Here is a 12,530-nt window from a genome sequence, read left to right as displayed (position 1 = left end):
TTTCTCACGACCCGCTCTCTCCCTCTCTTTCAGGAAAATTGCTTTCTCGCAATCAACAGATTGCTTGCTGCACTTAGGGGTAAATACAGGTAGACTAGAGCATTAGCATAACATTATTCAGACAAGTGTCAACCTCTAGGCAGTTAGCACTGCATCTAAGCTTAGTGTGAGGTGAAATGAAGTGCTACAGAGTTGGAGGAGCCGCCGCCGCCGCCGCCGCCGCCGCTGTACTAAGAGATTTTCAGATAGGAGCTGGAATTGGCCAAAAGTGCAAGAGTAAGAACAGATGATGTACTTTCAACATTTCAGCACTTTAAAGTGAAAAAAGTCATCTGTGTGGAATTCAAGCATGGAAATGTGACAGCAAGATCTTGCTTCAAGGTGACTTAACATGTGTGGTTTACTCCTTGTAAGGCTGCTTTGTGGAAGAGTGAGATTCTGGACTCTCTGGAGGTCTGCAGCATGTAGGTCAGACTGGCATCATCATGCAACTGCACACCATGCAGGATCAGCTAGATGGGAAACGGTTTTATTGGTGCGGTGGTGATGCATCGTCCAGCGCTACGAAACACAGAACACAGAGCTTGATGTTGGATGAGTCCTGCTACAGAAACATTTTAATGCCTTTTTACTCGCGCCAGTTAGCGCAAATTAACCTCACAAGCATGAGTCTAATTAAGTTTCCCCATTGAAGCTTAGCACCACTCCTCTCCTCCTGCGTACGATTTGATACCCTCTGTCCTTGGGGACAGGCTGTGAAGAGCAGCAGGCGTGATCTTTCACCCTCTCCATCCTCCTCCATTACTGCACTCTCTTTTGCTCTGTTCCTTCTTGATTGACAACAGGGGTTCCTTCTGACCTACATTTGCATCTGCTCTCTGACCCAAATAGGACCAACATAATGAGCTGTGCAGCCTTTTTTTTTTTTTTTTTTTTTAAACCATGAGCAGAAACTTGTGTAATTTTTATCCTGCCTACAGGGGGGGGGGGGTTGTTTAGCTGTGCTGCAGTAGCAGTGTCCCCGGGGCTTTGTGTCTGGAGCTGCACAAAGACACTGCTCCATCCAGACGCCTGCCTGCACAGCCACCCGGGTCATTCTAGGTCATCTGATTACTCTGCATGGTGATTACCAATCTGGGACTTGTGCTAATGTGGCCTATCACTGAGTGGCAGACACACAATCATCAGTCAGATTTCAATCTTATTTGTCGGGGGCTTTGTCGTCGGTTTACCTGAAGTGCCTTCCGAAATGTGGCAATAGAGCCAAAATCCCGAGTCCAAACTGTGCCGAATGTCGGGCTGTAATATAATCTGACTGTGCAACGAGCCCGTTATTGTTTCCTCCCAAACACCGGGAGCAGTCAGCATCGGCAGCAGCTTGTACACAAATAGAGAGAGATCCCATGGGACCTTTAGCGTGGATTCCACGAGCGAGCGTGAAAGCCGTTTGGTGCTCCCAAGACGTGTAGCTTGTGTTAGTGCAGCAGCCATCAGAACAAAACCTGTCTGGTAAACACCACCATCACACCATAAATATGAGCAGCTTCTTGATAAAGGTGCTGCTTCTCAAAACATCATTGAGAAGCAGCACAAAGTATTTACAGGGAACAAAATGGCTTGTTTGTGTTCTTTTACAACATTGTCAAAGCACATCTGTGAGCTTTAACAGAGCTTCACAGTGTCGGACATGTGCCCAACACCGTTTCTCACTGAGTACATCACAGACATGCATGTACACATCATACACAAACAAGGGAAAGAGATTGCATTTGTCTTCAGCAGAAATATAAATTTAGACTCACAGGAACAACGCTGGAACCAGTTTCCTGCTTTCATTTCCTGGCTTTTCACTGTAGGATTTCCTATTATCCGAGAGTTTGATATTATGTGAACAAAGTCATTTTCCCGCAGCTTTGCACAGCTCTCATAATGACAATTTCCCACATTGCTGATTTTGATGAACATTCTTGTTCCTTTTTGTTGCAGTGACGCAAGATAAAATCCTCCCTTTTGGAGGAAGAAGGGAATAAGACACATTCACCTAGAAATTGCCTTTCTTTTCACTCGTTTCTCTGCAGCTTTGGTCCAAATCATTTCAGATAATATTACTCCCATCTGTGCTGAACAATCAAAAATTAAACCCTTTCTAGTGGCTGCATTAGACGGCCTTTCATTTTCTTTTGGCCTGCAATCATAATGACATAATGTTGTGCACGAGCCTCTGCAGTCCTCTTCTCTCTATGTCTTGCTGTGGAATCATACTCGAGCAGCTCCTCTGTTCCTGATATGTAAAGTACCAAATCCTATTATTTCTCCGGCTAAATAACACCGGTCCCAAAGGCGTTGTGTGATGTTTTAATGAGAGCCCTGATTCCCGATGCTTAACGCTGTCTTCTCTTCTGCATTTCCTTAAACTGCCAAGTAAGAGCCCCCATTAATAATTCAGCTCATTAAAGTGTGTAATTAATCTGGAGCTGTGTAACAGTGAGAGACTGTGGCACAGGGAGGAAACTCTCCAGGGGGGCACAAGAGAAACATTGGGCTACTAGACACAGCACACCCGCTGTGATGGAACCAGTTCTGCGGCTTATAACCAGTCCTCCTGCATCATTTATCTGGCAGGAAAAAGCCACAGAGACACCGTCGCTGCTGCTGCGGTTGCGCAGCGAGACATCTTCAGGCAGCTCAGCCAATCAACAGTGGCTACACACAGGGCATGGGGACACTGCATGTATGGGAGGATGTGAATGTGGGGAATCTGCTCTGGTGTCAGTTTAGACTTCATTTGTGGGTGTTCAGAGATCACAGACCTCCTCTTACTGTCTGAAATAGTCAAGGTGCAGTTATTATACATCGACAATGTATTTCGTTCCATTATTATTACACTCGAGCCGATGGATAAGACCTTCTGTGGTTCTCTCTGTGCTTTCACGCTACTGGCGAAAAAATCTATTTGTTAGCAAGAGCCGCCATTCATTGTGATCAATACACCCTGCTGTGTGCGCCAGTCGAATCCCAGGGACAGGTCCAGGTCAAGTTGAAGGTTGAACTGCAAATGTGCTGTGAGGATTTAAGCCTGGGGACGTTTCAGTAACAATCCATGTTAACAACACAAATTTATTGTAGGCCAAGGTGGACAGTGGTCATCTGCTGCCGACTTCTAATCTAATATTAATTGTAAATTTGGCTGCTAACCAACTATGACTTAAAAATATAGACACACTAAAACACTTCTAGGTTGAGGTAAAACTTCTGTCTTCTGTTTGTGTTGCACAGTGGTCACTTTAAGTAAATCTGGTGCTGGTAACCACTCATTTCCTGTTGCTGCTCCTTCACACTAAAACTGTTCTATTTTCAAAACATTAAGTGGCTCTTATTGTGAAACAGCAATGGGAAATGTCCTTTTTTGGCCCCGACATCACAAAGGAGGGAGGGGGAGGAAATGTAGTGGGTTTGAAAGGTGTGTTTCCATCATCAGTCCATTATGTTTTGAATGAACATTAGTACCAGACATTATGACTGTGCTATAAATGTAACCAGGCAAACGGAAACTCTGCTCCTGAACTACAGCTTCATAAACAGCATTTTTTGGATGTTTAAATTGAACTTTATTTTACACAACTATGACAGGATAGATGCTCTCTGACAATACTAATACTTACTATAACAACACAGCCCAAAACAACAGCACAAGGAGCAGCTGAAATAAACTTGGTGCGGTTTTGCTTTCAGATGTTTCAGGTAGATGGTAAACAGTGGCATTCATACACACAGCATGCCTGCTGCCACTCACGAGCCCTCAGCTGCTCCAGATGTGGCTTAATTTACTGCGACTTGGCTAATCATGGTGATTAAGGCCTAATTACTGTTAATCACTTTTACATAAACTGGTTGGCAGTAGGAGAGCGGCGCTGTGTGAAAAATGCCACACAAGCCTGTGTAGTCAGAGAGATGGAATGGGACAGAGCTGGAAGCTGCCAGTCAAGTGTTTCTGTGGGTTTCTATCAATGTCTTTTACTCGTGAGCATAAGAGTCAGTAGAAGTTAGGATTCTCTGCATCAGTTAAAACTGTTGACATAGTAGAAGGACAATCACTGTGCTGAATGTACACGTGGATCCCTAACTGAGAGTCGCCCTGAACACATTTCCAACAGAAACGCTGTCAATATTCAACACAGCAGTTGTCTCCTGGTCAGCTGAGGCTAAACAGACGCCGCTGCTTCGTGTTACCATCCTGCTACAGGAGCTAGGAAAGTGAGGGAGCATAACCACTGTGAGTTCCATTAACGCAGGCTGACAAGGGAATCACAGGGACATCAGGGGGTCCAGGATGAGGCTGACAATAAAGCTGCTCCACTGTACTTGTAACCCCCCCCCCTCCCACACTGCATGAGCTGAGGGTGGCAGTGTGGTCACCTTCCCGCCTTGGTCTGGTTTCACACTGTGACATGCTTGTCTGCTCCACTGAAGGAATGGTTTTAATAAGGTGGAGCAGATCAAGGCGACTGTTAATGACATGGCAGGCCCAGTCAACACATCGCCAGAGGCCAGGGGCGTCCTCAGTCTGGTACATGCTGCTGGACGCTCGCTATCTCACGTGGGACGTACACAGGACATTCGTTCCACCCTTGGTGGGGTGAGAAGTAGAACAGGGGAATGGACCAAACCAATCTCCACCGATGGAACATGTTGTACCTCGTAGTCCTGCATAATACTGCAGTTTTTGCAAATGCAACTTTATTTATCTAGCGCCAATTTACAACAAAGTCATCAGAGAGTGATTCTGAAATCAGTTCACTCACATTTTGTCTAAAATAGTGTTCACTGTGTTCAGGTGGAAAGTAAAGCTTGTCGGCCCTCTGCCACATTTTCACGACAGTCTCCACCGTTTTTTGCAAAGTCTCGTCTAAATGATTCCCAGCATATTAATGTAGTTAATAAAGCTGGTAACGTCAGATCCAAACAACACGATGTAATCAGTAGACAGAGAGGCTAAACTTTTGAAATCAACTTGTAAAATAGAAATATTTGGGGCAGAAGCTACTGTACATTTTCATTCTACAGATGCTGCAGGTGGTTGATTAAGAGTTTGGTTTAAAACTGTTTCATTTCATCTATAGCACAGAAAATACTCTATAAATACTCTAGAAATTACTCCACTAATTAATTAAATCTGCAGCGGTGTATGATTAGGATTTTTTTTTTTTTAGCAAAGCCTTTGCTTCTTTTTTCTCTGTTGAAGTGGTGGTTACAAAGCGAGAGGGGCTACATAGAGGATGAGAAGGCAACAAAGCACTTTAATGTGAAGGCTGTCAGCTCCACTCCCCTTGGCTTTCACCGTCTGAAGAGCACCAGGCCTTATTGGTTTAATTGACTCTTAATCTTTCTGTTAATTTCCCCTTTCGTCTTCTCCCACCTTTTGATATGTCACTTTATGTTGGCTTGTGCAAGATGTACAGTGTCTGTGCACATCATTATATTTCTTCTAAAAGTACATTTCTTTTTAACAACACTCCTTAAAAGCCCAGTGGCCTTTTAATCGTCTTGATCGTCCAGTGACCTGATATTTTCTGTTTAATGAATGAACTACACGACTTATGTCATCGCTTCAAATTTAAAAATAAAATGCAGCTAATTTCATTCTTTGTAAAGCCTAAAGATTTTTTATGCATATCAAATAGCTGAGGTATCATTTTAACAATTTAAATCCTTACAAAGGCCAACAGAGGGGACTTAAGGGGAGCAGGATTTAACAGTTTGATGGCTGTCGTCTTCCTCCTGGTGTATGTTGGTTCTGTTTCCATTCCAGTACACTTGCGACTGTATAATGAATTATGCCGATGTTAAATTAGCATGTAGCTGTCGCTTCAGCTCTGGTGGCTGCCTCATGACAGGACCACCGTAACACAGGCTGCCGCCACGAGAGGGGGTTTCTACCGTGATTTATTAACTGCTGAGGCCACAATGAAGTGTGCCCACTGATGCACCAATGCAAACAAATAGGGCCAGTGCTGTCAGGGTAAATTCAAGCAGACAGGTCGACCACAGCCCGACCAGAAAGAGTTAATTATGCACAAGCATTTGGCTTCCCCCAGACACATTGCGCTGTTTCTTAAGGATAAACTGATTATTGGGGGCAACATTATATCTCAACTTGTAATTTCTTATGGTAAGACTCAAATATTCTGTACAGTCTTTTACACAGACAACAATAATTATTCAAAGTGTATGGTGATACAGGCTTGTTTATGCGGTTGATTTTAAAGCATCATTATTGCTTCTTTAATTTACTTTTGCATATTATAAAACCTATTTAAAGAAAACTATGTGGATCTACATGTGAAACTACTGTATTTTCACTATCAATGTAGTCAAAAGATCGTCATCAACTTATTACTCTTGACTAAATATAGTCAAATGTGCTGGTGGAATATTATTGTCCTCAATATACTACAGAAGGTCTATTTTTATTGTATTACTGTAGTGTGGTATTTGACAATCTTTTAAAACCAGTAAAATGAATGGCTAAGCCTCATACACACTTTATTTGAAAGAAATGATCTATCTTGAACAGATTTGACAACAAACATTTAATAAACCACTTTAATCCGGTGGCTCCATTGCATCACTGAATAAGGAGCAGAACAGTATTACTGAACAAACAGTCTGGCCTGTGTGGATGGATGCACCATGCTGCATCACATTACTTCTCAGGTTTTTGTTGTCATGTTTGTTTGTTTGTTTGTTTGTTCTACATGCTAAGCTAGTTTACAACTGCTGATGTCCCAACAAGTGACAAAGACTAATGTAAAAGATCTGGAGTAACTAGAATTTTATCTGAAGTTTGCTTTTACAGTTAATTCAACTCCATATTCCATTGTGGACTCTACAGTCCAGGTTGTCCAGGCCTCTCCATCCGTGATCGCACCCCGTGCTTTTTCTTTTTCTTTTTTGTTTCTACTCAGTTTATGAAACTTTGCTCACTGCCATATTTGTTTTGCCAAAAGGAACATACATTTTCTGTTCTTGTGGGATTTGTAGCTTTCTCTACCTCAGAACGTCCACTTTTCAGGTGCGTGCTCCTCACAGACTGTAAGAGACTAGAAATTGTTAACAGTTGGTGGAAACAGTGTTTAAGTGTGAACAGCCAAGTCTTTGAAAGTCTTAGTTAGTCTTTAGCTGTGTCTACACTACTATTTCGACCAGCAGCGATACTTCCAGTATCAGCTTAACTGTGCGGTGAGCTGATGAGGTTTTTTGCTGTCCACCAAGTACAACTAGAACACAATAGTTTATTACTAATATCATTAGTCATTATCATCCAGTATTCGTATTTAAGTACTTCTAATTGTACTCAGTCTGGGGAGAAAAGTGTTATCTTGACATCCTTTTGTATTGAATATTCCTATTTATTAAACTTCTTTGTTTTTCTTTTTTCTTTTCTTTGTATTTAGCCATAGTGCTTGTTACTACTAATGGTAAAAAATTTCCTTCTTCTCCATTTTCCCCCCAAAAACTTTTTTTTTTTCTGCCTCTACAGACACAGGAAGTTTCCCTTTCTATGCCCCAGAGAATTGTATTTCTCTGTAAAGTTCTCGCTGACATAGTAAAGCTTTTAATAAGCCGTGTAGCAGCTACTATTTGGGGATGTTCAATTACAGAGCAAAATACTGATATGTAAACACCGAGAGTTGTCACTTTAAAGCCTGCTGCCCTTCACTTTCTAATCCAAGTCCTCTGACAAATGTCAACCCGTGCGGTTGTTGATCTGCCTGGACACGCTGTCACCTGACCTGCATCGCCTGTCACTTTTGGCTGACTTTCCTGGTGCTGCTACCCGTGACTTAACACTGCAGATCACATATCAGCATGTGTGTGCATAACGAATGGCCTCCTAACGTGTCCACCAGTTTGAACCCAGGCACCAAATTTCTGTCAGAGGCCTTTATTTTTGACTGTCCATCTCACTAACTGTGACACAACAGCCCAACATCATTAATTAAACATCAGGTTCTCCCCCAGTCACCCGATCACGATGACAGGCTGCAATGCCAACAGTCCATGTCGACATGCCTTCGAAATCTAGAAGGGGATTACATATAGTAATGGTTTTTGACAGCTTGCCATTTGCCCCTGTTAATCTGATAGGATAACATATCTGGACTGCAGAGGACGGTGTGCTGTAGCTCTTTGGGTCTGATATTGTGGTGCCCGTGGAAAAAAAACACAATAATTTTAAAGATGCAAGCAGTGTCCTGGAAGAAATCCTAATCCCCTGACAAGCGATTGATTCAAACCCAAATATTGTCAATGACTCAAAGGTGTATTTTTGGATCTTGCCTGTGTTTGCTCAATTTTATTATTTCTCATATTTATAACCTCCTGTCCTGTATGATGAGACGATTTGTCAGTCTACACCAGACCTGTGTCCAGCCAGTTTGTAACATTCCTCCACAGAAGCTGGTTATGATTCAAGCCTCAGGCTGTCAGCCCACTCTTGTTTAGCCCCGGTTCCTTTTATTCTCAGATTTGTGTTAAATAACAACTCACCCCAAACTCAGATGCTCCAAAATGATGGATCTCTGTTGCTAGTAGTCTAATTAATATTTTAATACCCACACCCATCTTCATATGAGGCCATGAGCCAATCTTCTCAAATGACTGATATATGGGGAACACAGAATGTTACACATGCTGAAAACAAGCAGCACGGGGGGAGAAGAAGGGGGTTTAGGCAAGCTGCTCTCCCCCAAATAGGGACGTAAATCATCTCCGAGCCTGATTTTTTTTTTTTTTCCGAGCTTATCCTCAAAGAGCAAAAGCTTTTTCCCCTTAGATGCGTGGAAATGAAATAAATATTCCCAGATAAACGACCAGACAGCTAAACATCTACCTCTCCCAAAGCCAATTGCCCTGGGCTTTTATTAAATATCGATTTGATTTGTAAAAGGCCAGATGTTGCGGGGTTAAATAAATGTCATGTTCTCCCATTCCAGTTTGCTTTACTTGTCTTCTCAGTCTGTGACATTTTGTCTAGCTGTGTGCGCACAGAGCAGTAAAACCAGCGACCGTGCACCCCCATGCTGACCCAATCCATCCTCACTGAGATGCATTTTCATCTGGTTGCCTTCCAGCATTACGCCACATTCCTGCGCCCTGTATGTTATTAGCGAGTTCATCAGCAGCCAGAGCCAATGTGTTTTTAGTCATATTGATGCGCAAAATAAAGCAGAGTAGTAAAGCCTGGTGCTTGCTTCCTTGTGAGAATTGCCTGTCAACAACAGGAAGGAGGAATAAGGCATCGTCTGACAACAAGCCATCTTTGAAACGCCTCCAAGAGGGAAATGGCATCCATTAGAGACATACAGAAAAAAGTGTGTTCACTAAGGGGGAGGGGGTCGGGAACCGCACGCATACACAAAGATAATTGTTTATCCCGGGGAGAACCTTCAGTGTTTGTCTGTGGGTGGCTAAGTAAGTTCAGCAGCACTATTGAACAGGGAGTGCCCAGCAGACCCAAGGCTCGAAAAACATTAGGATGAATCAATTAGGCTGCCATTAGCCAATAAAGTGGCCCTCACTGACTCGTGTAATTATGACCCACAGCAAAGCCAATTTCATGGAGGCACATTATCCTTTTCTTTTCTTTATTAATTTTATTTGTTTGAGATAATCCCTCCATGGTTTTAATTATGCGCTTTAGGTTGGAATAAATACATCATCGTTTTGCTTCTGTGATTTCTGAAAGCATAGGGAAACTGTGCCCATCACGACGGGACGAGATCGCCGCGTGTTGTCGTCGTCGTCGGAAGGAATAACACCGATTAGTTGCTCCAATTAAAAAGATAAAATAGATTTAAGAAACTAAATCCACTTGGCCCATTCAGACCAAGTTCCCGTCTGATTGTAGGATAAGAGGAAGCGCTTATATTATAGGGAGCAGCTACTTAGCTTGTTCCCTGCTCAGAGGACACTGACTGTGACAATGTGCTGTCAATGAGGGATGACAGTACACAGCCAACATGGCGTAATGCATTGTTCCTTCCCGGGTCCCTCCTGACAGATGCTCTCCAAGACAGCTGGATCAGCAGCAAGAATGGAGCTGGGATCTGGGCCTCTTACGAGGAGAGAACGTGGTACGCTGCTGATTAGCGAGGGTGTACACGTGTCAACAAGCAAGGCCTGGGGATCATGTCGGAGTTGTGTTAATTGTCACTTTAAGATACGTTTACCTATTTAACGTGAGCACAGTTCTCCACATAGAAAACCCTGCTCTGTTGAATGTAGTCATTTGCTTTCCGTTTGTCTGTGACCTTTCTAATTCTTTCTTTTAAAAAAAGTACTTTTTTTTTTTTTTTTTTTTTTTTTCCCTTTCCCTTCCATGAGATCTCCTAAGAAATGACCTTCTCTGCAACAGCGTCTCTCTATAAGACTGATGTCGGAGGTGCTGCTAGCCAAGTAAAATAAACACTCCATGAATGTTAAGCTTGAACTTGGCAGAACTAAAGTGTTTTCGTGGACGCGGGGAATTTTTATGTTCCATTTTCATTTGACAGTCTGGATGTTTTATGTGTTCGGGAAGAATTCCGGCCTCAGTTTTTTGGTAGAAACATGAGAAGAGCTTCCTCCGTTACATTTGTGTGCCGTTGCTCTTTGAATTATGCTTGGACTTATTTTGTGACTCCTCTCTCTTGTGGTTAAGAAAGAGGGTCAGGTGAGTCGTCCAAGACAATGGGCCAAATTTAGAAATCAACGCTAGATAAGACGCATTGCCCGAATCCTAACTTATGCTCAGCCTGCACAAGAATGTGTAGTGAAGCTTCTTTTACTGCATTTAAGTCAAAATCATCGGTTATCTTTCCTTGTCTTTAAGCATGTTCCACTATGAGTTGTTTTTCTGCTGAAAATTATTACCAGAAAGTGCAGCTCATTTTCCTCCATGGGATATTGTGTTGTGCTCTCATTTTAACACCCACTTTAGTCTGGTGTTTATGAGGTGGTAACTACAGTATAGGGGAGAGAAAGAAAAAGGGAAAAAAAACCCACTGCCTCTCCATACTCGTGAGTGCTCAGGAGCCAGAGTAGCAGCGGGGGCCTCTGCTTATGTACATTAACTAAAGTGGGCTGGTGGGTTTGCAGCATCTGATGGAGCAGCTTTGATTGGGCCATAACGCGGTTACAGTCGTGGCTGTGTGGAGGTAAGATGAGTGTGAAGTCATTTAATACTTTCCTGTCCAAGCACATCCATACATTACAGAAGTGATGAAGGAGTCTGGGTAATGAGACAGGATGTTTGTACAGTCCTGTCATTCTGAGAGACCTTCCTCCAGCCATCTTCTCCTCCCACACTCGGTGTACCTCCTACTGAGCCTGTGGCCTGAACCCCTGACCTCTTCCACTTGCCAACAGTTGCCATATTTGCATTTCCAGTCCACTTAAAGGCAGGGGGTGACTGAGCTTGCCCCCCTCCTTACCTCTTCTAGTACAGCAGGCCTCATTCTCATCCCAGTGACCCCCTGTCCAAGCCCACAAACCCAGACAGCAGTCTGGGGTTAATGCACCAAGCACTTCTATTGTCTCTGAATTAATGAAGTGCTCCCTGCCTGTCCCTTCTCATTCAGTGACAATGAGACAAATGACAAGTGGTAACATTTTAAATGGCTATCGACACTTGCCCGGTGTAAAGTCACAGAGTCGTAGCTCCTGTTAGTACCGTGGCTGAGGCCTTGAAACGATGATGCCGGCTGCCGTCAATGCACTTTCAATGTCCACACTGGGATCAATTTGGATCCTAGCACCACCACCACTCTACACAGGAGAAGGTGCTTTATATTGAAATGGATGGTTTTCAGATGGAGGAGGAAGAGTCAGACACTGGGAGTGTTTTCAACTCAGAAAATGGAAGGTGGGACTTGAATCTTCAATAGAAATGCAAGTGAGACCTCTAGTGGAAGCCGGCGATACCATCCAGTCAGATTACTGTTGTTGATGCCACTCGGTGTCAACGTTGCCATTAATGGATTGCACAGCACCCAACACTGCCTTTACCTTTGGAATTGTAGTATATATATATCAGTGTGACACATCTTTGGGGTACTTGAAGTACCATAAAGTATAAATAATAATAGTAAAATTAGCCCTAATAATAAGGAAGGAGATGGAAATCAGGGAACATAAGAGACAAAGAAAGTAATTATAGCAGCAGCGTTTAGAGAAGACACTTGAGAGATAGCAGGTCACACAACTTAAGAAATTCTCCGCTTTGTAAAGCCCACGCTATCGTGTTCTCGTGTCTGACCAAGAAATGAAAACTCTTAAGTGGCAAATCTAAAATGTGAACCAGACAAGAGCAGCAAATTGTTACGGTCAAGAAGCTTTAACCGGGAATATTTTCGACCTTTTTGCTCGAAACGTTACAATTAATATTTCTATAGGGAGCCTTTTTTTGTTCATTATTTTTCTGTTGATTTTCTAATTTAATTTAATTTAATGTATTTGACAGATGGTTTTGTTAAATCACAGTGCAGAGG

General features: G+C 42.9%; 1 protein-coding gene across 3 annotated transcripts in view; it reads left to right on the top strand.

Moving 5' to 3' along the window:
- Positions 1-12,530, top strand: part of LOC137131831 (pre-B-cell leukemia transcription factor 1-like) — a 55,893-nt gene that overhangs the window by 27,943 nt on the left and 15,420 nt on the right. The gene's annotated exons all lie outside the window — the stretch shown is intronic.

The sequence above is a fragment of the Channa argus genome, chromosome 8 (genome assembly GCF_033026475.1).
Source record: "Channa argus isolate prfri chromosome 8, Channa argus male v1.0, whole genome shotgun sequence".
NCBI lineage: Eukaryota > Metazoa > Chordata > Actinopteri > Anabantiformes > Channidae > Channa > Channa argus.
The sequence above is the reverse complement of the archived record's forward strand: the minus strand, read 5'-3'. Positions and strand labels throughout refer to the sequence as shown.